Source organism: Chelonoidis abingdonii, chromosome 1 (genome assembly GCF_003597395.2).
Source record: "Chelonoidis abingdonii isolate Lonesome George chromosome 1, CheloAbing_2.0, whole genome shotgun sequence".
Classification (NCBI taxonomy): domain Eukaryota; kingdom Metazoa; phylum Chordata; order Testudines; family Testudinidae; genus Chelonoidis; species Chelonoidis abingdonii.
In genome coordinates this window covers 272,859,619-272,882,180 of record NC_133769.1, presented here as the reverse complement: position 1 = coordinate 272,882,180, position 22,562 = coordinate 272,859,619, and the positions used below count along the sequence as shown (strand labels likewise).

The window sequence follows — 22,562 nt, the reverse complement described above, 5'->3', positions numbered from 1 at the left end:
TAAAAAATTGGCATGGCCTGCCAGGGTGCTTGGACTGGTGAGCCGCGTGCCAGAGGTTGCTGACCCCTGCAATAAGGAATTTTCCCAGGGCTAGCGAAAATATTGCAGGTCAGGACTGAGAAGTATAAGCTGCGCTGTGTGGAAGCTTATGTTGGCCGACCTTGTTGTTCCTGTCTCAGGTCAGTGCCATTAGTACCCCACTTTCATTAGCACTAGATATGGTCTCAGTTTCAACAATAATTATGAAAATAATCCTGATCTGTTCTTTAGCGTACCAAAAGCCATTAGTGCAAATGTAACAGTGCAATTAAATACAAAAAATTAGATATGTAAGTAAAACAAAAACTTGAAATTAATTTTGACTTCTTGTAAAATATCCTGTATCATCTTTGCTTGCAAAACAATTTCCTTCTAATTACTGGCAGAATTCTGTGGGCAAAGGTTAGCCAATTAGGACAGAAAACTTGCTGTGCTTTTTCAGTTATCCAAACAGAGGAAAAGAGCGCAGATCAGGTTTCTCCTAGCCCTTTGAAGAAATTCCAGCCTTTGTTTTCAGACTTTTGCAACTGCTTGAGGCTGCAAAACAAGTATACAGTGTGTGATTTGGAAGAGGGGTGTGTGTGTGTGCACGAGAGAGTGAGCGTATATGAACAGAGAAGAATCAGGAGATATTAATGTATTTTATTTTCACAAAAACAAGGAATGCATCATGTAGTGCCTGCCTTGTTCTCATATAAATCTATAAACGCATCATGATGTTTTAAAAGCTTTTGGTTTCAGTTCATTTTCTACAAAAGCTGTTCCCTGGCTATGAAACAATCTAGAGTTAATGCATGATGAGGAGAAAATTTTGAATAATCCATTATAAAAATTTGAGTTTCAACTGTTTTTTCCCAATTACTTGTTTACCTTCCCATTCTCTTTCTAAAAGGGTTGGATTTGCGTGTCATCCTTGCGCAGGAGCCATGCTAATCTTCTCTGTATCGTTCCAATTTTAGTATAGAGGGTTGGTATTTGAATTAATAGTTCTTTTTAACAGCCTATTCAACTGCTGAGAGCTCTTAAATGAATTTCCCTGCCTGTTTTCCCTGTGTTTTCAGACTTTTGAAGTCACCAGCTAAAAGAGGAAATTAACCTAGAATCTCAAGTCTGGCATCTTGGGTAGTAACTTTTCCCACAACAGGGCAGCAATGTGAAGCTGTACAGGAATGCAGTGCTTGTTAATTTCAAACTCCTGTTAGCCACATGGGAAAAGCTCAAGAGCAGGGCCAGAATCTGTGCCCTAGTCAATCCTGTAGGAGTCTTCCCTTCTGAGAGGGAGCAGAAAAAACTACTGCACCTCAGTTGGTTAGTGGGCACTGCAATTAAAGCTGGTATACAAGAGTCTGAGCATGGGGTGGCTCTGGTTTTTTTTTTTGTTTCTAAACACATTTAGATTTGCAGTGTGGTAGAAATACATTCATATATAAAACCTGGGTTTGCTAAAATTTCAGCATTTTCTCTCCTACAGTTTTAGTTGTCTGGATGATCTGCTTCCAGCTCAGACTACTGGGCAATTAAAAATTGTTTATCATATGTTGAATTACCAGGTCAGTGGACATTTGATTGAAGCCAGAATGAAAGCAATGGATAAGTCCTTTTAAAAAGTTAGAATCATATGAGAAAACTCAGAGAGAAACTAAAAATAAAATATCTCTATCAGTCACTAATGGAATATTAAAGCATTTGAAGCAGTGAGGACTTGCACTGATAACCTGGAGAGCCTCTGTTTAGTAGATATCGAGGTGACTAATGATCCTGAAACAAGGAAACAGAAACTTATTCCTTGTCCCTCCTTCCCCGCATCATCACACACAACTGATGGTAAGCATGCTAGGATATCATATTGAACATTTAAATATATTGATATACAGACATTATTTTTTGGGGGGGGGAGTTAAAATGGGCTAGAATTCTTTGAAAGAATCAGTTGACACATGGATACGGGTGTTCCAGTTGACACAGTGTACTTTGATTTTTCAGAAAGCCTTTGACAAGGTACCTCACCAAAGGCTCTTAAGGAAACTAAGTAGTCATGGGATAACAGGAAATGTTTTCTCATGGACCAGTATCTGGTTTAAAAATAGGAAATACAGGGTAGGAATAAATGGTCAATTTTCACAATGGAGGGAGATAAATAGCGTGGTCCCACAAACATCTGTATTGGGACCTGTGGTGTTCAATATAATTCATTAATGGTCTGGAAAAGGGACTGAACAGTCAAGTTGCAAAGTTTGCAGAAGATATTCAGGATCATGACATCCACCGCTGAGTTACTCCTGGCGGAATTCTGCACAACTGCATATGCACAGTTCATGTCCCCCTCAGATTTTTTTTGTTTCCCTGCAGAAAAATGACTTTCTGATGGGGAAGCAAAGAGAAACTGCAAGAGCAGTCATGTGGCCCTCCCTAGCAATGCAGGCACGTTGTGACAGGTGCCCAGAGCAGCTGGCAGAGTGCTAAATCACTGATGGGTAAGGGAGCAGGGCTGGGAATGTCCTGGCCAGTGGCTTCTACCCTGCGCCGGGCTCAGCTGCTAGCCCCCTGGGCCAGGGGAGGATAGAACTACTACTTCTCTTGCAAGGAGTGGCCCGGGCTGGGGCAAACCCACCCCCAGAAATCTCCTCCCCTCCCCCGCTGCTACAGGAAACTCCCTGCCCCCATCGCTCCTCATCCATCAAAGGAGGGGACTGCTCCCCTTTCTGTCCAATCCCCTAAATCCAGACTCTCCCGTACCCTGATTCTCTGCCAAGCTTCTCCTCCTTCATACGAACCCCCACCCTGACAAGCCTCATCTTCTTCTGCACACAGGCACACCCTGACAAGCCACTCTCCACCTGTACATGGACTATGCCGATGAGCGATCCTGCCCCAATGAGCCCCTGGACCCACACCCCACCAAGCCGTACTCCCCCAGCACCCAGACCCCCCACCTTGGGCTGTGTCTGGGTAGGTCCAGCCCTTGTGCTGTGTCAAGGTCGGGTGCAGCCTCATCACTGAGTCTGTGTCCCTGGGGGTGGGGGGGCAGGGCTGCTGGGTGATCACCTCCAAGCAGCCAGTGTCTTGTGCTCCCTACTGCCGTGCTGGAGCATCCATATTTATTTATTGACAAATAAAATTTGCAGAATTTTAAAATGTATACAACACTTTTATTTTTTTGGTGCATTATTTTTCATTTTTGGTGTAGTACTCCTGACGGAATTCTGAGTGTGAGAAGTTACAAAGGGATCTTACTAACCTGGGTGATTTGGGCAACAAAAAGGCAGATGAAATTCAACATTGGTCAGTGCACAATAATGCACATTGGAAAAAAAAAATCCTGTGTGTGTGTGTGTGTGTTCTCTCTCTCTCTCTGTTACCACTCCAGAAAAGGATCTTGGAGTCATTGTGCATAGTCCTCTGAAAACTTCAGTTCAATGCAAAGCCGTTGTCAAGAAAGCTAACAGCATTAGCAATGGGATAGTAAGTAAGAGAAAATATCACAATGCCACTATATAAAGCCATGGTGTGTCTGCATCTTGAATACTGTGTTCAGTTCTGGTCAGTTCTAGTGGAACTAAAAAAGGTTCAGAGAAGGCAACAAAGATGATCAAAGGGTATGGGACAGTTTTCATAGGAGGACAGACTAAAAAGATTAAGATGTAGATAGTGTCTTCACTGTAGCAGTGCAGCTGTGCTGCTGCAGCCTTTTAAGTGTAGACAAGCCCTTTGACTTCTCTGTGAAGCAGCAAGGAGTTTAATGAGCAGGTCTCTTTTTCTAATTCAACCCAGGTATTGGATTGAAACGGAGCAAGAGTGCTCATAAACTCATAGACTCTACAGTCAGAAGGGACCATCATGATCTAGTCTGACTCCCTGCACTATTTAGTGTGTTTTCTTATTGGGCTCAGCTTGGAACCTCCAGCTCCTCCCTAAATCAGCTCCAAATACTAACTTTATTTTTTAACATCTCTGTCTATCAGTTTAGCCTTAAATAACAGAAGCCAGGAAGGTCAAAGTCAAAGCAGAAATCTTGTCATCAAGTGATCTAACCACTTGAACAGCAATACATTTTCACAGCAAGGAGGATTAAGGACTGAGTTTTACTCTACACTCTCTAGATTTCTTTTGTTTCTTTACGTTCTAACGTTCCATTATTTCATTTTCATAGTGTTCTGGTAATGTAGGTGAAAGAAGAAAAATCCCTCTTCAAAATTGCTGAGGTAACCCTAAAATATAATTATGCAATTAACAGATCCCCTTCCTCCCAGTTGTCCAGAGAACTCATGATAGAGTCATACATCTTTTTTATTTTACTGGAGTGAAAGGGGGAAAGTATATGAGGGTTTTCCCCCTGTGTCTTTTTCCACTATCTCCCCTGGTGGTGGTAATAGTGGGAGCACTGTTGTAGAGTAGCTGTCGGTGTGTTAACCACTGTCATCTACTCTTGCCAAGATAGTTATAAAAACATCAGTAGTTGATGGCATCTTATCTACACTTGTTCTTCCTCCAGTGGAACTGCACTAGTTCTAGCACAATGGTGAGACATTGCCTTAAAACTGTCAGAGTAGACTACTAGATGCAGTCCCAACTGTGAAGGTGTCCTTACAGTCGGGTTTTCAATATCTTTCTTCAAAGTCTGTACTGATTTCTGATAGACCAAGTCAAAGTGAATGATCTTCTAAAGAACCTGATTTTTGGTTTTGTTTCCAGGACTTGGTCTATTCCGAACTCCGTTCTCTGCCCAGTTTCCAAGTGTGTCTTTCCTCTCTCTCAAATGAACTTCTCCTAGATTCTTAGGTAGGTAGACCTAAGAATCTAGGAGAAGTTCAAAGTTTCCCATATTGGTGCATAGACTGGTAATAAGGGAACAGGACATTTTAAGTGGGGAATGCTCAGATCCTTAGGGGATATATCCACATTGTAACATAAGATCTGCTGAATAGTGAAATTGTTTTTGTAGGTACAGCAGTGCAGGCCCCTCCTGTGGGTATGCTGCACTGAGAAATTGACCAGGGTAAATCTCACCAGAGAGCCAAGTTTTGTTACAGGTGCAGTGTGTCTAGGCTAGTAGTTATACCAGTGAAACTACCATAGTCTAGGCATGTCTTAAGGACCCTGTTTGTTTGTTTTGCCTATTATTACCTAAACATTGCTTTATGTCAAAATGCGAGCTCTCTATACAGGAAACAATGTTCTGAGGAATTTGGGGCACTCACCTCTTTTCATTCACACATAACAAGCATCATAATTTTCTTAATTATGTCTTGTCTTGTCCTTCAGAGTCTTACTATTCTCCTTTTAACCTCAGACTGCATTGGTTTACTCTGTTCCCTGATCAATTACATTCACTTATCTACAGCTCTTTGTATATGTCCGTCAGTGCCCTGTGGTTACTTCCATGATTTCAGGCAGCTGAACTACTTTATATTGGCATGGCTGGTGTCACTAGGAGGCACTGTGGCATACAGTCTCCCAAGTGTTTTGTGTGTGTGTGTGTGAGAGAGGGAGAGAGCGCGCAAATCTTTAGTTTTGGGAAGATGTACTGAGGTGTCAGTTTTCTATTATGCAAGGTTCTGCATAGAGGCAGTGGTCTCTGGAGAAGTTGCTGTGTGACCAGCAAGAGAGTTTGCTCTCTTGTGCTTTCCTATTGGAGTAATTTCTTGAGGCAGAATTGCTGTCTTGAAGCCAGGCATTGGTGTGGGGTGGAGAAGACTGAAAAAAAGAATTGCCTTGTATGTTCTTTGACCACCTGTTTTCCATGACTGGTGTGTATGTATAAATAAAACAAGTGACAACCCAGAGTATACCCTTACTCCACGTCACTGATTTCTCTCCACCCGGGAAGCTGACTTGCAAGGTCTCCAACATCCGCTACCGCTTGGCAGTGGAGCAACACTGGTGTTGGAACAGAAGTTAAAACTGAAAAGTTATTCTAAATCCATTAAATTATTCTTATTTGCTAAAGGGACCAAAACTCTCAGAGGGCCCTGGTGTTGGAAAGTCTGCTCATATGAGGGAGGATAGGCAGAGAAGCAAAGCATTTTCAAATCTTCTGCTGTGGGAGAGGATGAGAGGAAGGGTGTTGTCTAAGTCACCAGGAGGGGTGCATGGATGCATCGTCTAGGCAGCCTCCATTGGCAGGGTTCTCACTGTGTCCTCAGTGGAAATGAAAGCTGCTTTCCCTGAAGAGAAGGTCAGGTGCTGCAAGGAGGTGCCTGCACCTGTGTGTGAACCTGGCCCAATATATCCAAAGAACAAAATCTCAAATATCTCAATTATATTACATTTAAATATTACAGCTATCATTTATGTAAGCAGTGGAATGTTTATAGCCCAAAATAATTGGGCTGCTTCTGAAGCCTAAAAATGGGCTGACACAACAGATGAGTTGGTATACACTCCTTTCTGCGCCAGAGTCTCTTTATCTTAAGTTCATGTACCCTAATTTGTTTTGTATGAAACAAAACAAAGCTGCCCCCAGGAAGAGAATTTAAAAAACTGTTTCTCCCCCTCTCCCACTGCCTTCCCTCACTGAGCTGTGAAATCTTTAGAAGCATGTTTTTACAACAGACCAGAAGCAAGTGAGGAGGAATGAAGATCTTAATTCATGACTTGACATAAGTCGTCAAAGCAGATCAGCGTATCCTGTTAGATTTCTCATCTTTACACTAGCAGCTTTGTTGGAATTAAAAAATGATTTCGATGACAGCCCAGTTGGTGTTGCTGCAATTATAAACACTGTCAGTGTGGTAACACAGAGCCACATTGAGACTAGTATGTCAGGATGAAGACAACTACTTGTATTTCAAACTGTTATTCATTATTTGTGTTTTGGTACCACCTAGAAATCCCAAGCGAGATTATGAGCCAGTTATGCTAGCCACTGTACAAACACCTAGGAAGAGAGAGTCCTTGCCATGGAGAGCTTATAGTCTAAATAAAGAAGACAGACAGTGTGAGAGAGAGGAAGTATTTTAATTCTGTGGATGAGGAACTGAGGCATAAGAGATCAAGGAATTTGACCAAGGGTCACCCAAGAAGTCTGTGGCAGAGCTGGGAACTGAACTTGAGTCTTCTGACTCCCAGCCCAGGGCCTTGCCCACAAGATCATCCTCTCTCTAGCCTGAAAAATTATATGAAATCTAGAGTCTGATGCTCATTACTTAAACATTTTCATTCACTTGTGAAGCCAGTGCCCTGATAGTTAAATCTAACCAAAGACATTTAGAAGAATCGGCATGAATCCTCATTTGGCCCCATGTTACCTGGTGTCAGGTTTTCCCAATGTGACGTGCTAATGATGAGAACCTGCAAGACCCTCTGGTAGATTTAGATTTAACAAGGCTCCAGCAAATTGAACCACATGAGCTTCAGGGCTTATCTTGCTTGCTGTATTATTTAGGATGTATTTATTAAATTACCACATTCTGCTTCACCATGCTGTTTACTCAGAGCCATGATTTGTAAGACTCTTTCAGGATTTTCATCTAGTGAGACTGTAGAGCAGTGGTTTGCAACCCACGGGCCATATGTGGTCCAATTAGGTCACAGCTACTGTGCTGCATGCTAAAGGGTGGTGGGGTCCAGGGCTGGGGCTGCCACCTGGCCCCACACAACAGGGGCTGGGGTCAGGGTCAGTGACAGGGTTGGGCTGGTGCTGCCTCCTGGACCCCACACAGCAGGGTCCAGGGGTCAGGATCAGGGCTGCCTCCCGACCCCACACAACAGAGTCCAGGGTCCCTGCTACCGACTCCACCACTGGGGTTACGCTCCTAGTCCCACACTGTGGAGGGGTCTCTGGGCTGGGGGTGCTGGGCATAGTGGTATGTGTGGAGGCCTGGGGGGTTGCTGTAGTTCTCAGCCTGCGGCCCAGGTAATACACGTGGGCTGCATATGTGGCTCACAATGATTAATAGGTTGAGAATCATGGCTGTAGAGCCATGTAACAATACAGGTGCCCTTTCACTGGAGAAACTGTATGCGAGGAGCCCTAAGTTAGCTCAAGGAGTTCCAGATACCTAGCATTATTGACCTGTTATAATAATTAACTAACTTCATAGATTATTTTTGTCACATTAACCTTGAATTACTAAAGCATCCAGTGATTTCTGCTATTTTTAATGCAAGTGACAACAACATGATGGAGATTGGCAGCTACCATGCCACATTTCATCTCATGCCCCTAAGTACTCTGATTCTTCTCTCTTGCTTTGGTACCCAGAAGGGGCATTTATAAACCTAAATGCTTCTCAAAAGGCATGTACAATGTGGCTGTCACAAAATATTATAGATATTTACAAGAGAGTCCTTTAAAATCCTTACAGTTAAGAAATACTAAGCAAAAACAGCTCTGCAATTAAAAAAATAAAGGGAATTGCTGTCAATCAGTTTACATGATCAAGTTTATCCAAAGCTAAATGCACTTTAAGCCCCCTCCCTCCCACTAATGAGAAGTTACTTTTTAAAAGGTAGGTAAATCAAACCAGTAAAAATGATCAATTATTGTCTTTGGAGTCAAGTATCAGAGGGGTAGCCGTGTTAGTCTGGATCTGTAAAAGCAGCAAAGAGTCCTGTGGCACCTTATAGACTAACAGACGTTTTGGAGCATGAGCTTTCGTGGGTGAATACCCACTTCGTCGGATGCATGCACACCCACATCCAACAAAGTGGGTATTCGCCCACGAAAGCTCATGCTCCAAAACATCTGTTAGTCTATAAGGTGCCATAGCACTCTTAGCCGCTTGTCTTTGGAGTTGTCTGGATCGAGGTATTGCAAATGATTGCGTTTCAAGAGCAACTGAAATCAATTTTAAACTCAAATTATTCCTGTATTTTCAAAGTTTTTTTGTTTAAGAAATTCACAGAAAATGTTTTTGTTTATGCTCTGAGCATTATCTGACTTGTTTGTGATCTGGTTATTGACCTGCTTCTTTCTGTAAATTGAAGACGTGAGTAATCTCCAAATGAAATAACTTCAAAACTAAAGTCAGAGGGGGAAAAATAGCTGTAAACAATAACTTGTTACTAAGTGGATCTTATTCTGTATTCCAATGGCTGCCAAACCAGCAGTTTCCCTCCATGTATCTGTTTTTTTGAATATCCATCAGTTACATGTATTCCCACTGCTGGCAGTAACACATACATATGTTTTCATTTACTGTATTATGGGTGTTCTCTAGACAACCAGTCTGTTGAAAAGAAATTAATCCCAGCAGTGAACTAGGATACTGAATTCTCAGCAGTTTATGAATTCATATTTTTATGTTGAATCTATTTATATCAGGATTTAATTAATTTGAATGTGTAACCAGCTGGCTGTGGTTACATGTTTTGTTTTTATATTTCAAGTGAAAAGTTAACATTAATACATCATCAGGATCAAAAGGCTCAAAAGTCAGGAAATTTAGAATTGGTTGAAAACTCAACCACTACTTTGCCCATCTGTGTTTATGATCTAAAGTATGGTCTCGTTTGCATCATTAAAATGATCAGTTACTAGAAAATATAATAAACTGGGGTAAGAGCTGTGTGGGCAGCTGTGGGGAGCCGGCACACAGTTGCTGATCCTCCACCTGCCCTGGGCTGGGCAGGAAGCCTGGGGGTTGGGGACATGGGTTGGGGGCTGCTCTCAGCTCCCTTGTACCTTAGCAGGTGGAGGGTCCACCACAGCTGCCCAGCCTCCCTGGCTGTGCTCCACACTGGCCTAGCTGAGGGGCGGGGCCTCAGGGGGAAGAGGAGATGAAGGGGGCGGGGTCTGCCTTGGTGAAAAGTGGAGGAACCAGGCTCTGTCACTTTCAAAAAGTGGGAAGCCCTGCCCCCCACCCGCATTTCCAGCACCACTACTCTGAACTGTATGGTATTTCCTTTCTCCAGGAGCATGGAAGCAGACCAGGAGCTTCTGCTGCATACAAGGGCTAAGACTGCCCCTTCCTGGAATTCCCCAGAGCTCAGCCTCTGCCTTGAGGATTCTTTTTAAAGCTTGTTTGCAGTTTTCCTAATTTAGAGCAGGAAGGATTTAAAAAGAAGGGGGGAAAGTCTTTGAAATTCCTTGGCTGTTTCTGTCCAAAGGCTTCTCAGAATTAATGGTTTCCCTTTGAGCAGTGGTCCTTGGAATCCACTTTGTATGCATATTACCCATCCTCTAGACATAGTTTTAAAGCCAGCCTGACTTTTTCAACTACATTACAGGCCATGTAAGAGCAAAAATTGCTACAGTACTAATAATGTATGTATAGCACTTTGTTTCCAAAGAACTCTACAGACAGAGAGTTTAAATACTGTTGGGTAATTCAATGTGTTTAGTGTTAGAAAATACCACAGCTAGAGAATCTAAAAATTAGATTTTTTTTCCAGTATATTGATTTTACAAATCCTTTCTAACAGCATATATATCTATATCTATAAATATAAATATTTGCAATCCATCACATCTGAAGCAATATTTATTTTGTGAAAACAATGTTTCACAGATCTTTCTGGATTAGAAAGTTCTTTAGAGTTTGAGTCAATTCAGAAAAGGGGAAAACCTAGGCAATTTTGTTTTGTATCTGCTACAGAAAAAAGCAAGTTTAAGCCACTGCTTTGATGTAGAGAACCAAAATGTCTTTTTTTCTTACGAATACTAGATATTTAGGAGTTTAGAAAAACTTTGGAATTTTGAAAATATCTATTAGTTTAAAAACCTCTGTCACCTCACAGAAAACTTCGAAATATACTAAGAGAAAATTATTCCTTTATGAATTACTGTATTTATATGGAATCAGGATTGTTATTTCTTAGGCATTTATCTGTTCCTGTTTGTTCGAAATCCATAGTTAATTTCAGTAATGTCCACAGCAACCATTTTTTGTGCCACAGCAGATAACATCAAATAGGGAACAAGTACAGTAGAATGTGCAAATTAAATCTAAAACAATAAAAGAAACTGTTGTTGTAAATATTCCTGTATGAACTGCTGGGAGGGAGGGAAATACAGTTAACAGATAAGACATGCTTTGTTCTGGCCACATTGACTGGTTCAGACCTCCTTCAGGTAGCAAACAATCCCAATCAGGCATTTTTGTGCCTTTAGGACAGGTCTACACTACTTTCCCCTCCACCCCTAAAAAATTCCCCACAGTTGCTAATGTCCCACCAGTGGGAGTGCTAGTATAGACAGGTGACAGACAGTGTTTAAAAGGACTGTGATGTTTAACTCTTCTCAGAGCAGGGCTAATCAACATACTGGTAAAAGCCTAGCAGCCAGCATAGCTACTAGTGGTGGAACGGAGCCAGTGGAAACAACAGTGGAAAATTTTTGGCAAAAAAGCCTAGTGAGCGCAAGCAAGGTCATGGAATTTTCCTGAGGATGTCCTTACTGTGTCTGACTAAAGCTTTGTTTAAGATAGCATTATAAATTAATTATTATCCCAGCTAGATAATGAGACCAAAACTAAGGACTAATGTTAGTCAGAGGTTCCTGAAAAGAGTAGAGCAGAGGCGGGCAAACTTTTTGGCCTGAGGGCCGCATCAGGTTTCCTAAATTGTATTGCAGGCCGGTTAGGGGAGGGGGTCCTGGCGCGGCCCCCACCTCCTATCCGTGCACCTCCCCCACCGGATTCCCCAGGAGCTCACAGCCACACCACCAAGAGCATTGTGCCAGCAGCGGAGCGAGTGAGCTAAGGCTTTGGGGGAGAGGGGACGGGCTGGGGGCTAGTCTCCTGGGCCAGGAGCTCGGGGGCCAAGCAGGACAGTCCTGCAGGCCGTAGTTTGCCCACCTCTGGAGGAGAGGGATAATTGGGTCCAAAGATCTTACTTTGAGACGAAAACAGAAGGCTGCTGTCAGCATATCCGCTGACCACACACTCCTAATAAGGCACTGATTGACAAAACCCCGAGTTTGCTAGTGGGATAACTAATGATTCTGTGAACTGGGAACTACCATCTCACTTGCTCTCTGCTCTCATTCTTCTCTCATCACTACCTTCCTGAAACTGCCAAAGCACTCCTATATGGAAGCAAGCAGCAAGTGCATCTAAATCCAGTTAAAAGTTACTGTCTTCAAGGGTTTTTATTGCTTCCCTTACTGTAATATATAAATGCTGTTACTTACCACAAGTAGATGCAGTAGTTAAAAATGTTTCTCATTAAGTCTTGAGTTATCTCAATTTTGTAGTTTCTATGGGAACACCAATAGGATCTGTCTTCACATTTTCTACCTCTGAGAGTATATATAGGATATACTTGTAAGCAGAGTCAGGATGAGCTCTACCCTGACATCTGGTGTTGAATTATGGCGAGTGTGGAAAAGAATTTCAGAGGCTGATCATGTTTACATAGGCACACCCACTCCACCTAACATAGCCCACGGCAGCCTAAAATGGTTACTTTCACAGCTGTGGGATCTCCAATTTCTCTGTTGTTGGGGCAGGAGGAATAAAGTGTTGTCACCCTGATTAAACGAGGAACTATGAAACTGTTTTATGATAAAGAGTTTCACTATCAACTAAATAGCACTTGTTAGACAAGGGACATGGGTTCCAAAACCCAGTGAATTGAGAGAGGCTGGGGACAAGTATTTGTATCTGGTGGTGTAGGTGCCTTGTGCGGGCCAGAAGCACTCGTTCCACCTACTCCTTTCTCCACTGTGGAATATCAGAGTTGATTTTTGATTCCCTTAAGAATCTAGGTACAGGTTACTGAGCTGAACTCACTATGGGCTAATGGTGCACTAGCACTGGGGCTCCCCTGCTGTGAGCTGAAATCACTAAGAGCTGAAATCACTAAAGAGCTGGAATTGCTGAGCTGAGAGCACTGAGTACTGTGCTAACTAGTGGGGGAGCCTGAAGCTATACTGCAGAGCAGAGCAGCTGGCAGAGCGGAGTGGAGCAGTTTGTGGAGCCACGGAGTGAGTGGAGCCGAGCAGTTTGTGGGGATGGCTGGAGCGGAGGGACAGCTGGTGGAGCAGAGCAGCTGGCAGAGCGGAGCAGCTGTGAGACGGATGGAGCGGCCCACGGAGTGAGCGGAGCCGAGCAGTTTGCGGGGACGGCTGGAGCAGATCACGGGACGGCTGGTGGAGCAGAGCAGCTGGCGGAGCGGAGCAGTTTGTGAGGATGGCTGGAGGAGCAGAGTGGAGTGTCTGGTAGAGCGAAGCAGTTCGTGGAAAGGTGGAAGCAGAACCCCATGGAGAGGCAGGGCAGTTGGTCCCGGACCACGTAAAGTGCCCCTTTCTACCCAGGCTCGGGGCGGGGGGGCGGGGACCTCTGCAGATAGACTCTCGAACTCTGGGGCTGCACTGACCCGGGATAGAGACTTTTGGATTGTGGGACTTTTGGGACTGTGGGTGATCTTTGGGTTGCTGGGACTCTAGGGACATTTGGGGTATTGGACTTTGGAGTCTTGGGTGATTTGGGGGTTGCTGGACTCAAGAGCCCAGGGAAAAGGACACGGCCCAATTTCCTGGGGTGGGTGGGTCTTTGCTCACGGTTTGGTCTATGAACTCTAGTTGAGGTGTTTTCCCAATTTAATGCTTGTTGTTTATCTCATGTAATTAAACCTTTTCTGCTACACCGAGACTCTGTGCTTGCGAGAGGGGAAGTATTGCCTCTTCGAGGCGCCCAGGGGTGTGTGTAAGATTTTCCCAGGTCACTGGGTGGGGGCTCGAGCTGGTTTTGCATTACGTTGTAGGGAAGGGAAAGTAAATAAGGGTTTTTAAAAATGTTTAGAAACGAGTCATTAAAATTAAATTAAAATGCAGAGCCCCCTCAGACCAGTGGCCAGGATCCAGGGCAGTGTTACTGCCACTGAAAATCAGCTCGCTTGCCACCTTCGGGCACCCGTGCCATAAGGTTGCCTAACCCTGTGTTAGACCTTGAATTTTGATCAGCTGCTTTCTTAACTGACTTTAAATGCAGCCTATTTGCATTTGAAATCTTAAAGATTAAAAATGCAGCTTTCATTTAAAATATACTACAGTAACCAATTATCTGATCCCTGTGACTAAACGTAGGTGTGTTCCTCAGTCATTTGCATAAATACTGTACATAGCAAAAACTGGTGGGATGGCACAACACACTACTGTACCTCACAAACTCCGTACCGAGAAATCTTTCACACTGCAGAAGAAGTAAAGCTCTGTCAGTCACATGGGTGAAACTGTAAGACAACTGATATACAATTGTATCATTAACAATAAACAATCTTTCTTGGTTTTCATTTCATTTTAGTAGGAGGAGAAAGAGTCACTACTAGTCAAGAGATCCAAATAAGCATATGCTTTATATATAAAAATGAATGAAATACCAGTTTGCCTTGAAAAATCAGCTATGAAAATTTTAAAAAATAAATAAATTTATTTTTTTCTAGCAAATTTATATGCTTTGTAGCTGGTAAAACTGTGTCTTAATTTAAAAAAAAAAAATCTAAGTTGTTCTGGGAAAAATGCACTAATTGTGTTACTAACTGAAATGGCCTTATTGGCAATACACCTATCTAGAGGAAAATAATGAACTGAAGTAGTTGTAAAATCTCTTTTGCATTAAAGTTCCTGTGTTACCAGTTTGATTTCTTTTAAAAGGATATTGATTTGAATGACTTGTTGGCGGGCAAGAAAAAACCTATTGCATTATTGAGGGAAGTCATTACTAACTAGAGTTTGAATTTCATAGGAAAAAGTACAACATACCAGTGAAAAGAATAGAATTATCTACTATGTGATGAAATGTTTTTTAATCAGGTAGATAATGCTGTGCATTTTTCAAAAACCAGCAGCTTCAAAAAACCCAAACAATCTAGCTTATTAATTAGCTCACCTAGCAGTAGTGCCTGGAGAAGAGAACCCTCATTGCCCATATTACGTTCTTCAGTGGAAAGTGTGTGCACACTGTGTGATCAGCAAAAACCACTGATATTTTTAAAATATAGAATACTATTTCTCTTGCAAATATCTTGGCTGAATGCTTTCTCTCTAACTCATAGTTTTTTTTTCCATACGTCACCTACTGGAGACGTAGAAATGTCAGTCAGCTTATGCAAAAAGTATCTTAAACTATAAAATATTGTACCTGTCTAAAAAAAAAAAAAAGTTTTTTTCCCACCTATCATCTTACCACATTTTTATAATTTGACATTTGGGTTTTTCTGCTCTTGACAAAAAATTATAACATTTACTGGACTACTTTCTAAGTAAAAATTGACAGAATGGTAGCAGTTAGCTTTATTTTTATATATAAATAAAAACAGATGTGTGGGAGTTATGATGTGAATTGGTAGCTGACATTCCTTCATGATACTGTTTCTAGGAAACAGCATCTTGAGGATAAAATTTCCTAGTAAAATTATATTTATTTTTAAATAACCTTTTATTATTTTGCCTACAATAATAATGAAATGTTTTCAAGGGATTTTTAAAGACAGTTGTATCATGTATTACTTCAAGACACGTGGTATGATTAATGGTGTGAAGGAAGAGAGCTAAATTCCCCTCAGGGTGTCTACAGACAATATTAATTGATACTCAGTATCTCGTAGACACAAGCAGAAGAGAGCCAATTATTATTCAGAGGGAGAATGCAAAGGCTTCTGTTTCTCTGGTTTCACCACAAGTAGAGTAAGAGACTAACGTTATTCCTGTACGTAGGCTTTCCAACCGTTCACTGAGTTCTCTCTGTTAAACACCGTATTTATAATGTCAGCTGCTCAGTAGTGCATTGGATTATTTGTTTTGCTGAGCCTGCCAGCTAGATGCTTTTGAAAGGAGCCTTCTAAACATTCAGCCCAGAGGGAGTGACTAGTGCAGGCATACAGCGCGTGTTCTTATGTGTTCTTACAACTGCTCATTGACTAGCAGCTTCAAATAAATCCTTGGAACAACTGAAAATTGTTAGGCTAAACCATAAATAATCCTGAGTTTACAAAAGTAGTAGGGTCCAATTTAAAAGGGTCAGTTACAGTTTTAATCATTATCCGCCAGTAAACCACATTTTTCTCCTCATTCCAGTTTGTACATTAAGAATCTAGTCTTATTGGCAAACTTGGAAACGTCAGGAGCAATCAAACTAACTTCTAAAAATTTTGTTTTAAAATTAAACAACTAAGATATCAAACATCCGTCCCAGACACTTGGGTAGCATTTACATTCATTCCTTGCTTGCCCATGTGACAGTTTGAAGCTGAAAGGTTTCCTGACTCATTTTGGAATGACAGTGGAGTGCCTGTGCTGTGTTGTATATTTTTCAAACACTCCTGTCTGTCCTGGTAATATGCTCGGAACCACTTCATCCGTAAAGAACCGGTTCTCTCCTGTGTAATATGCCTCTAAGAAAATGCAACTTTAAATGCGAGTCAAACGAAGATCTATATTCAGTGACTGATCAGTGTGGGCAGATGCCAGTGGGTCTCTGTGTGTATGCACAGTCTTCCTGTAGGAATCAGCTTGTGGGATTGGGTCAAAAAGAGTTCTCTTTATTAACAACATTTGAATGTTCAGATCATATGCAGTGAGAAACATGAAATAAAAATGGAAACTACAATATGAAAAGAGTGGATTTGTTCATTCTGTTGGCAGGAGTTGTTACAGAAAAAAGCTTTGAGAACATATTCTTGCAATTTGATTGGCCTAAAATCATGAGTTCTTTTTTTCCAAAAAATAATTACCTTTTCATTGCTTCCTATATTCTCCATCAGTGCCCTTCTGCAGACTCTAGCAGCAGCCTCCTGTCTCCAGCCTGCAGGGAAGGGAATTTCCCCTACACTCTTATCTGCATTATCCTTTTCCTTCCTGCACTGTGGTTAGGAGTGAGGCCAGTGCTACAAAGCTCAGAGGAGAGCTAGGTCTACTGTGCTATGTCTGTTTGAGGGGATCTGCCTGCCTTGGGGTTTCTCTACATCAGGGGTAGGCAACCTATGGCACAGGTGCCGAAGCCGGCATGTGAGCTGATTTTCGGTGGCACTCACACTGTCTGAGTCCTGGCCACTGGTCTGAGGGCTCTGCATTTTAAATGTTGAAGCTTTATTTAAAATTAAGTTTAGCTTCAACATTTTGAAACCTTATTTACTTTACATACAACAATAGTTTAGTTTATATATGATAGACTTTTAGAAAGAGACCTTCTAAAAAAGGTTAAAATGTATTACCGGCACGCGAAACCTTAAATCAAAGTGAATAAATGAAGACTCGGCACACCACTTCTGAAAGGTTGCCAACCCCTGGTCTACATGGAAAAGTTTTACCAATTATACTGGTGCTGGTTATACTGCTTTAAAACACCCCCTATAGGTAGACACCTTGGGAAGGGGTTTAAGCTAAATCAAAAAAGACATGATTATATGGAATAGAGTGTCTGTATAACGAATTATGCATGAAGTTCTGGACCTGAATCCAGACCAGCAAGCGGTTTTGTCACTTCCTGCCCTGTAACCCTGGGTGCCTTTGTGCTGTGCAGTTTGGTTCAGATCTCTGACACCAACAGCATTCTCACAGCGCAATAGCCTGGTTACTCTTTGCAGAGGGGCCTCAACAACCCTTCTCGTCCTGAGTTCTCCCCAAAAAGTCTTTCTGCCGTGCTCAGCCCTTCTTACTGTAGTACCACAAAACTGTATGAAGTTTACTGCTCCTTTAAAGAGAGCTTGTTAACTTGAGTGGGGTTAACACACTCTTCCATTCAGTCACAGCACTGAGCTGATATATTGTAAAAGTAAAACATGTTTATTAAGATAAACCTATGTCTTTAAGTGATACCAAGTAATAGTAATAGGGACAGAAATAGTTACAAACAAACAAAAGTCTAACCTAACAGACTAGACTCTAGATTTTTTTTGTTCAAGCAGGTTTTTCACCTATATTCAGTGGCCAGAGACATTTAACTACCTTGATTTGAAAGGTTCTACTTTTCTCAGGTGTACAAGAGCTCTGATTTCTTGTACCTGCCCAGTTATGGATACCAGAATGGCTTTCAGTCCTTGCTTATATCTTCCAAAGTTCAATGACCTTGCTTCAGGAGGCAGGCAGGTTTCCTGGAGTTGCAGCTTCCCTCCCCTGTCGACAGTGTTAAGTGGCCATCCCCCATTGTGGTTTGCCTAATGGCTTTACTCCTGAAGGAATTCTGAGCCAAAAAACTAAAAATTCTGCACACAATATTTTAAAATTCTGCAAATTTTATTTGTCAATAAATAAATGTGGAGGCACCAGCATGGCAGTGGGGAGCACAGGCCCATGGCTGTACAAAGGTGAGAGATCACCCTGCAGGTCCCTGTCGCCTCACCCTTTCCCTGGGACACAAACTCTGATAAATCTGATCCTGACACAACACAAGGGCCGCGCCTGCCCCAGAAATACTCTGGGACCCTGCTCCTTCGCGCCAGGTACACCAGGTGTGGGCACGCAAGCTCAGCCTGGCAGGATCCAAGCGTGGAGGGGCTTAGTGTGTATAGATCCAGTGATAGGTTCTGTGTGGAGCAATCTGGATGTGGGCAGCTCAGTGTGGGGGTCTGGGTTCAGGGAGTGATTTGGACCCCCGGGCTCATTGTGCCGCAGTAAGGTCTCCTGTGTAGCTGCTGTATGCTGACAGGAAAAAGCTCTCCTGCTGGCATAATTAAACCACCCCTAATGAGCGGCAGTATCTATGTGGGCAGGAAGGTGTCTCTCACCAACATAGAACTCTCCACACTGGCGCTTTTGCTGGTAAAACGTTTGTCAGTCAGGGGTGAGGGTTTTTTTCACACTCCTGATCGACAAAAGTGCTAGTGTCAATGTAGCCTAACGCTTGTATGAGAAGCGGAAATGGGAACTGCATGGGCTAGGAGAATTGGAGTGGGATAAGGAGCCCTAGTGAGGAAGAGACAGGACAGGGAAAGCTTGGAGGGGACAGGCGAGAAGCGTCATGCTTTTGGGGATGGGAGGGAGGAGACATGGGTAGAAGTCTATGTCCACTCTCCCTTCCAGAGAATGGAACCCAAGATCCCTGACTCTCGCCATTTATCTCTCCTGTCAGCAAATATCTGTGAAACCATCTGGCAAAATGTCCCATCCTCTTCCTTGTGCTGGCCCACAGAGAGGCTAACAGCCTGCTATTTCTCCTTTAGCTTAAGTGGCAGAGTTCTTTGGTGGAGTTCAAGGTTCCCACTCTGCTGGTGATCTGTCAGGGTGTCAATATTGGGGTGTCACATGGTGGATTTTTTTTCATTTTGCTTTTTTAAAAATGAGAAAACTACACAAAAACCTGTTAAAAGAACATTATTTATTAAGATGAAAAATCAAGCTAAGAAATCAAGTTAAGCAACCTTAATGTGGCTTTCTGTGTGTATGTGCATTATGATCACATAATCACATACTATTTTTTCCACAGGACCCTGGTCCTCCTTCAGTGCACAGGATGAATCAGGGTTGTATAGCGAAGGGACTGCTGTCTGCAGGACAACGTTTGGTAGTCAGTGTTGGAAGGTGGGTAGTGAATGAGGCAGAGGATTACAGGAAGAGAAAGGATGGGTCTCGTGGTTCAGGCAGTTGGATACTACCCTGGGGAGTTGAATTCTATCCCTGGCTCTAGCACAGAGTTCCTGTGTGATGCTAAACAAATCACTTCAACCAAACATTTTACAGGTGGGCTCTACTTTTGTGTTCTTCATTTTATTGAGTGCCTGCCAGGAGATCTGATTGGCAGAGGTGCTGACCACTTAAAGCTGCAACTGAAGTTAGTGGGAACTGTATTTGAATATATGAAGTACTATGTAATGCTAAGCTCTCTGAAAAATCAGCATTTCAAATTGGGCACTCAAAATTAGTAGATATTTCTAACCATAATTTCTCTGTGTCTTCAATCCCGATCAGTAACATGGGGATATTACCACCCCCTCACCTCACAGTGGTATTGTGAAAATAAATTCAATAATTTGTGAAGCACTTCTTGGATACTGTAGTGATGAACATCATAGAAAAGTACTTAACAAAATTCTGAATTCTGTATTCAGAACAGGGTTTGAATAGCATGCACTAAATATGACGTGAATATTGAACTACAATGAGATTGAATAGTTGCTCATTAAGTCCAGTCTGTGCATCAAATGAGGCAGTGTTCTGTGGAGAAAATACCATGTAATCATGTGATTAAAGACTGTATCATAATGCAGGTGCACTAGAGGGATGAATTGAAATTGCACAGGCAACCTTACTTCTAGTATTTCTTAGCTTTTGAGTATTTAATTTTGCAACCTTAATGTGGGATTAAAATTGGGTTTTGTGTGTGTTTAATAACTATATATGTTTAAATTCATACCTTGGTTTATGCCAGTATAACTCTCCTGTATAGACAAGCACCTTAGACCACAAAGGGTTTCCCCAGGACTAGCTGCTACAACTGCTTGCAATTCAGGCAACTCATTAGCTTTTAGAGGCTGAAAGGGGAAATTGTATGCGTCCTAGACAAAATTCCAGAACTGCCCTTATCTTACTAGATTGTAAGAGCCCCCAGAATCGGAGTAATTTTTTCAAAGTTGATGTGTGCTTTCCCTACGTGAGAGACTATGAAACTATTCTGGTCAGTCTCCCTCATTTAAATAATCTCCTCCTTAAACAAATCTCATCTTTTTCTGGCTTGGTTTCCATCATGTCTCTTGAGGGCTACGAGAAAGTTTTGCCTGCACTTCTGCTCATTCTGATCGTTCACTTACATATATTCTGTCCTTTTTGCATATGCAAGTTTATATAGAAGAGTTCAGGGGCTCAGACTGTGTGGCTCTGAGAGATTTAATCCTGTTGGTTACTTTTGCGTGGTGAGAACAGTGCTGTGGATGCTTTGGAGAGTACGAAGATGTGGTCCCTGCCCTAAATAGCTTTGTTACTGTGTGCACTCACCACTCGCACACCTTCTTGTGTCAGAATCCAGTGTTTCAGGGATCCTTCCCTTTGCTCCCTCTGGCTACACAGCCTTCTGCTGCTTTTGTGGCATAGCCCTCTGGCCAAGTCACCCTCTCAGTTTACTCCCCTTCTGGGCAAAACAAAAGAATTCCAACATAGGAAAACCTAAACCCTAGTGGCTTCTGTGCCAGGTCCACAGCCCCCATTTGGGACTCGTTGTTCTTGGCCGCTTTCACTCATGGAGCCTGTATTTTCCCTCATGGTCTGGGGCAGAGGATGGGAACCTAGGCCCACCTATTTTAGGCAGCTAAGGACTCTTTCTTAAATTCCTTACCACTTTTCTGGACTCCTCCTTTCTGTGCATCTCCCAGAGGTCTGTGAATGCTGCAGTTTGCTTCTGTGGATTTGTGGCTTCTCATGGCTGATTCCCAGCTACATACTGAGGAGCTTCCTCAAAATGATTAAAAAGTGAAGTGTTAGCGTGAGGCTTGTTCCATGATATTTTTTGGATTTTATTTATTTATTTATTTATTTATTTTTTAAAAAAGCATTTTTTGATCACCTGTGTAATGCATGTTGCTGGTGTACGAAGTGTCATTGGGTCTCCTAACAAAGACTTTTTTTAAAAGAGGAAATGGAAGGAGCAGGTGAGACAGGATGGGCTGGGTCAGACAAGTCAGTCAGTCAGCCGTGAGAGGCTTAACTGGAGAAAGAATGGAGACCAGAGACACTGAGGCCTTGTCAATCCTACAAAACTGAACCATTGCCAATGGCTGTGTGAAACATTGCTGCAAACAATTTTTTTGTTTGGGCCATACTTGCAGCTAAACTGTGTCTGGCACCAGTTTGGCTGTGACTGTAAATGACAGCCATTCTCAGCAACAATTGAATTTTGTAGCATAGACCAGGCAAGACACCGAGGGTGGCTAACTGAGCATCTTGGGTGGAACCGAAGAGGTTGGGGAGAAGTCAAGTAGCTTGTTTTGCTACTGCTGTTTTTATGGGAGAATACATCACCTTCCATGGACCAGTAGTTTGTAATTACCTCATAGACCTCATATACAAGGGCTGCTGAAGCTCTTTGCAGTCACTTGGGCACAGACGGCCCCAAACCATATATGAGTCATAAAAATATCTGAGAGTATTAATTAAAAATGCATCTTTCTTCCCAGGTGCAAATGGCTTTCAATGGGTTTAATTCTTATTGAATTTAAAAATCAAAAAGAAAATATTGTACAGAAAAACATGTCTTATTGTCACAAAGTTTAATTTTTTTCATAAATGTATTTCACACTAACAGACAAAAGCTTTAAACTTCCCATCCTCTAGTGACAGTAGAAGTAATATTGATAGTACTGCCTATGCACAATAATGGTAAGACACAGCCTAAGTGTATCTCAGAGATAGCAAATGTTCTCTGACTCCATCAGTTCTGACCGCATTATAAAAACATTTGTTAGGAGTGGTGGATTAGCCATGTTGGTCCCAGATGAGAGAGTGAGATAATTCCTTTCAAGCTCCACTCTTTGACCAGCAGAAGTTGATCCAATAAAAGATACTACTTTATGCACCTTGTGTCTTTCATAAAAGGACTCTCTTCCAGATTCTATCACAGTCACTCCTGTTCTCTCTGCATAAATATGAAGACAATCTACTTAAAAAAAAAAAAAAAAAAAAAAAAAAAAAAAAAAAAAAAATTTCCACAACAAAA

The 22,562-nt window shown here is 42.2% G+C and overlaps 1 protein-coding gene and 1 pseudogene across 3 annotated transcripts in view; one reads left to right on the top strand and one right to left on the bottom strand.

Moving 5' to 3' along the window:
- Positions 1 to 22,562, top strand: part of FARP1 (FERM, ARH/RhoGEF and pleckstrin domain protein 1) — a 390,990-nt gene that overhangs the window by 88,918 nt on the left and 279,510 nt on the right. The window lies entirely within an intron of this gene.
- On the bottom strand, positions 927 to 1,009 carry LOC116819594 (U6 spliceosomal RNA; annotated as a pseudogene).